Here is a 6,336-nt window from a genome sequence, read left to right on the forward strand (position 1 = left end):
AAAGTAAAATGCCTTGTATGACATTAAAATACGCCAAAGGGAAAAAATATAAATACCTAAATATCATTCTTCACCTAATGTCCCATACTTAATGTTTTTTATCTACAAATTTTTGTCGTCTTAAAATCAGTAATAAATTTTCTTTGAACTCCAAAATATTTTAAGTCCCAAATGGAAAATATCAATCTAAAATAAAGTGATGTCTCAAAGCATTAAAATGGTTAACATCAATCTATGTCGTTGAAGAATGGACTAATCTTCCTTTAACTATATGTGGTTGATGCACATATGGACATTTGTATTTACCTACGTCATGAACGAAAAGCAATCCCGAAAGAAGATTATGGAGATGTCTCTTATCAAAGGTTGAATTTTAAAAATTATGTTTGTAAATAAAATATTTATTTGAGTAAGTTTATTTTTTTTATAATGAAATATGCTCTAAGTTAATGTTAAAAAGCTACTGCCAAAAAAGCTTATATTAAACATGCTTGTACATGTCATTTTTATTTTTAAATTTTTTAACATAGAGCAAGATGCTTGAATAAAAAATACGCAATATTACTTGCAGATCGTATAATCAATTAAAAATAAATTACATAGTTGCTTATCTAGAATAGTATTCTAAAGATCTTCATAAATTCTGTGAAGGAATAAAAAAAAAAGGAAAATGCTATTTAACACACCATTTTGTACCTCCTTCATTGTCCCTCCTTACGTGACAACATTTAATTCGTCCAATTTCCCTCCAAAAGTGTATATCTCAAAAAACAACTTTTAATACATCCACTAGTTTGTTGCCACGTCATGTGGGTTAAAGAAGGTGGATTAAAAAGTAGGGTTATATAGCATTACTCTAAAAAAAATTCATAAAGTAAGAGTATCTCTACAATGCTCTTTATTTTAAAGAGCATTTTTAAATAATTGAAGAGCATCTTTATCTATAAAAAGTGGAGAATTCATTTGTGTGCATAGACTCTTTAAATAATTATTATTTTAGCTATTTGACTTTTTTTTTAGTTTTATTATTTCACCTTTCCTCTATTTTTAATTTATTTCATACTCATTTACTTTTTCTTTAACTGCACTCTGGCATATGTAACACAGTATGAGAAAAAAATTAGCAAATAATAACAAATTACAAATCTTTTCATTTGAGATAGTAAAAACATTTATCAAGAAATAACCTTGGCATCATCAACTCCACTGCCACAAAAATTAAATTTGCTAAAATGGTTCATTATCATTATACCGGTTCATGGGCCGGATTTGGGCGGATTCGGGCCAGGCTTGGGCAGACTTGACTTTTTTAAAGAGAAGCCCAAGCCCGCCAAAGCCGGTTCGGGCTTTAAATATACTATCCAAACCCGGCCCTAATACACTATTTTTACGGGTTTGGGGCGGGTTTGGACGAGCTTACCTTATTTTTTTTTACAATATTAGAAGCCTTAGCCCGTCCATAAAAATCGGGCATTTTTTGGTTTCGGGCTCGGGCCGGACTTGCGATCAAAAATTGATGTCCAAGCCCGGCTTAAGAGGACGGACTTGGGTGGACGGGCCGGGTATCCAAACCCATGAACAGCTCTAATTATCATATAGGAAAATTAATCTTTTGAAAAGAAAGAAAAGAAATAGCCAACTATATAAATTATTTGAAAGGAAACAAAAAAAAGTGTGAGATAGATATGAAAAATGATAGACACTTTGCATATTTGTAGAAATAGTGAGTTGGATAGAAAGCCAAAGTGACTCCTTATTTTTATTTTTAAAAATCAAGAGTCCATTGGAACATTTATTTTCTTCTATTTATACTCTTTATAATAAAGAATTTTGGACTTTAAAGAGTCCATTGTGAATGCTCTAAGACATAACAATTTCCATATAAAAATACTAAAAATAACTATTATGAAATTTTAATTGCATTTCTGACTAAATATCGTCATCCTTATTGTTAAGATATCTCGATATAGTTTTTAATATTAAAACCCATAATAAATAGATGGATCTAGTACCATTTTTATTATATCTATATAAGATATAACAATAAAAAAAGTACGAAACAATATTAATTAAATTTAATATTAGCTAGCATCAACAATGGAGAAAATTTGTAATACCCCGTATGACCGACGTTGCCAAAGTAAGCAACGTGTCTAAATTTAAACAGTTAAAGCAGCCAGAAAAGGAATTATCGGAAAATAATTAAATAAAAAAGGCCCGAGTAGGTCGACATTGGAATTTTAATAAGGAAATTTTAACAACAATATTCCACAAGGAAAATGGAACTGGGTTAAAGAGATAAATGTGCGAAAGTGGCTAAAAGTCAACTTTAGCTCAAAATTGGAAAATAAGCGTTTAATTCCCGAAAATAGAAATTTAATATATTTTTGACGGGAATTAGTGTTTATAAAAATAATATCGATAAATTGATTATCGATAAGTACTAAAATGAGTTTTGGACAAAAAAGTTGGAAAAAGTGTGTTTTAGCTCAAAATTGAATTTTGAGCGTTTTTAGCCGGAAATTGCTAAAATAAACTTACAGAAATAGAATTATGAGATATTAAGGTGATATCATTTATTTGGACATAGATAATAAGAAATTTATGAAGATCAAATGATTAAGCGATTAATGGGTTAAATTGGACGAAAGAAAAGTTGGAAATTGAAAGGTGAGGTGGCAACTCTAAGGATTAAAAGAGATACTTTGCCATTAATATAAAAACCTATTTTATGTGATTTAAACTCAGAATAATTCCATTTTCAGCTGCCAAAAACGAGCTCATCTCCTTCCTTAGAGAAATCAACATGAAAAAGTTTCAAAACTCCATAACTTCTTCGTTTCTGATCCGATTGGAGTGATTCTTACGGCAACGGAAAGAGGAAAATGATACCTACTGATTGAGATCATCAAATCAAGGTAAAAATCTCAGCTATTGGTTAGGGTTTTGCTGTAAAAATTCTGCTTAGATTGAGCTTAGTATTGATGATGATTTAAAGCTTTAAAATGATGATTAATAAGTTAGAATTGATGGTTTATGGCATGAATTATTAATTATGAGCTGGGTTTGATGTGTTGTGGTGAGATGTGAGAGTTGTGTTAATTGGTTAGGGTTGATTGTTAAGGTTTAATGGAGGTAGGTTTGTTGATGGTGGCTTTTGAAGGCCATGGAGGCTACGGGAAAGGGACCACCGTGCTTCGCATGGTGGGGCTGCGTTTCAGCAGCCATGGTGCGTTGCACCATGGTTGGAGCAGCCCCTCCCCTGCCAAAACAGGGGAGGGCCGAAGGATAGTGAAATGGGGGCTGATGCCACCCTTCCCCGATAGTTGTATCGCTTAAGATCGACGCAAACGCTAAGTGTTACGTAACTAGTTTCGAGCGTAACGTAAAAACTGTTTTGAATTAAACTTTGAACTAAGATTTTAATGAGTTAAATTTGGTGATAATGACATGATTAAAGGCTGTAGAAATTGGTGTAATGTTGAGTATCTAGGCTGTTTTAATCGACCGAAACGTTAAAGAGATAACTTGAGAATTTGACGATGTTGCTGGAATTAATGCGCTGCGGAACAGCCATATTTCCAGGGCAATATCTCGAGCAATATAGCTCCAAATTAGGTTCCGTTTGTTGGTACGGAAACTTAAGGATGTCGTCTATAAATGTCTAAGTATAAGTTTCTGCTAGTTCAGCCTCTAATTGGCTCAAATAATTGGCACAGTACGATCAAACACATAAACCTTAAACTTCTACTAGCCCTGGCCGAACCACAACCCACACCTACACACAAAAAATAGTCAATCCTACACAACAAATCAAGCTTAGAACGCTTCAATCAATCAATAAGGACGATGTTGCACTTTGATCCAGAGCTGGATCCTACATCCGGATCACCAAAATCGAACCCAGGACTCAGAATGGTACTTCTGAGGATCCATAATCATTCTTATCATTTTTCTATTATCATATATGCATTACATTTTCGATTCTATTTATTAGAATGCCTGTTTAGTGATTTTCATTGTCTGTAATTGCCATAAACTATATAAACTGCCATGAATGTCATGATTTTCATTAAAGAAACATGTTTGAGGATGTTTTTAACTGTTTTATACATTTTATTTTAAGTATTTTGAATTCTAGTTAGCGATTTCAATTTAATTTTAATATTTTATTTAAAAAAAACTATTTTTTTATTTTTTAGTTTTAAAAACTAAATGAAATAAAATAAATAAATTTTTTAAAAATTTAAAAGTAAAAAAACTAAAAAAATTAAACCATTAAATTTTATTTATTTACATTTGTATCAAAAATAAGTTTGAGAACTATTGATTTTTTTTAATTAAGTCTTTTGATTTAATTAATTAACACTAAAATAGAAAACCCTAACCGTGAAGAGTTTGTTTTTTTCCGCTTCGGCTGCCGTGAATGGTATATTCTGCCGCTAGCGGTAGTGTAGACACCTATTTTCCGGACAGGTAAAAACTGATAAGGGACTAAAGCGTCCAATGGTGATTCCCAGAGAAATCTGTCCGGGTGACGAGCTATCGATTTGCTTGCTGGAGTCTAAGCAGGCGTAGTCTGCTCATAGCTGTAAACCTGGAGGATAAAAACGTAATTAACCGTGAATAGCCTATAAAAATCCAAAGAGATTGTAGTTTAAGTCTAAGAAATTGGACTAATTACAATATCTTAGAAGTTTATGAGCCAATTTACAAATTTTGCGGACTAAAATTGACCATAATCAAACCCGTAGGGACCCAACAGTCGTTTTTAATACTTTCGGACACCAAACTGACTTTTAGGCGTGTTTTCTTAGCCATCAAGTCTTAATACGGGATTTGCTCCCTTTAGAGTAGTTTTCACGAATCTAAACACCTTAATTACTTATCTTAAACACATTAATTAAAATTAGAAAAAGGCATAAAAATAATCTGACAAAACCCTAACCCTAGCAAACCCTAAACTTAATTAACCTCTATAAATAGTACTGTTAACTCGCTGTGTCAGAGGTCGAACCAGACAGGTAAAAAATAGATAGCAAAATTCGACCCCCTAGTAGAAACCCTAGGGTTTGGCCGAACTACACACACACCACACACAAAATTGCACTTCAATCCAGTCTTGAAAACACTAAGTACGTGTTGATTCTCCAAGAACGCAGCCTGCACAGACTCGAAGCTGGATTCTGCATCCAATTTGCCAGCAAACGAGTCAAGGACTCAGACCGGTGATTCTGAGGATCCTCTGAAATTCTTTATTTTCTTAGATGTCATATTAATTGCAATTGCTGAATTTTTGTGATTAGATTGCATGTTTAGCTTGTTTCGTTGTTTTGCCATCAAAATTGTCATATTAGCTAAATTCAATGCTTTAAATTACCATAAATTCGATGAAAAAGCAAGATAATAATTGTTAGTTAGCTGTTTTTATGTTCAAACCCATAAAATAATCGATTAGATGCCTTAGAAAGCATATTTCTAGGTGTTTTTAGTGTTTTTTTGCCATGAAAAGTACCTTAATATAGCTGCTGTAAATCCATATTTTTATGCCCAAAGCATGTTTAAATGCTTTATAAATGCTGTATTTGGATTTCTTGTTCGATTTTATGCGTTTTGACTACTTTTGCATGAAAAACGGAGCTGAAACGAGTGAGAACGAACCAAAACATAAAACCCTGGACCTCCTGCCCGCACCGCCGCTACCGCCTCTACAACCGGCGGCGCCGCCAAAACAAGGTGGCTAAGCCGCCACTCCAACCTGTCGGCGCCGTTAGTCACACTGGCGCCGTGTTCATCTTATCAAGATCCTCATAATTGCTTCCCAAATCTTCTATACTTCGTTCCAGACTGCCAAACGCGTTTTCGGGCTCGTTCGGGCTCAAAATCAAGCCCGGTTTGAACCTAGACATAGAGAATTCAATGCAGTTTAATATTCTGTAATGTAACGGGTCAGACCTGATCTAAAAAGGATCTCGAAGTCCACTGATGCACCATAAAGAATATTCCAGCCCCACGAGCCGGAGGCCCTCAAACCCAGCAACTTCCAGAGCAGATTTTGGGTTCACCAGAACTTGGAATCAACCGCGGTTCAAACTGATTGAACCGTAGAGACGAGATGGAAAACTTTCGTGTTCTGAACAAGAGCTAATTCTGACCACACCGACGGTCAAACCTGCACGAGTGCAAGGCACTCAGAAAGTCAACGAGGTCTAAAAGTATCTCTGACCTTGCATGTATACCGACTGAACGTGTGCCAGTTTGCAATGTTTAACGCTTTCTAAAAAGCATATCAAATTAATCGGTTAAAGGACTAATCATATAAATTAGCCAAATAAT

The sequence above is a fragment of the Mercurialis annua genome, linkage group LG8 (genome assembly GCF_937616625.2).
Source record: "Mercurialis annua linkage group LG8, ddMerAnnu1.2, whole genome shotgun sequence".
NCBI classification, from domain to species: Eukaryota; Viridiplantae; Streptophyta; class Magnoliopsida; order Malpighiales; family Euphorbiaceae; genus Mercurialis; species Mercurialis annua.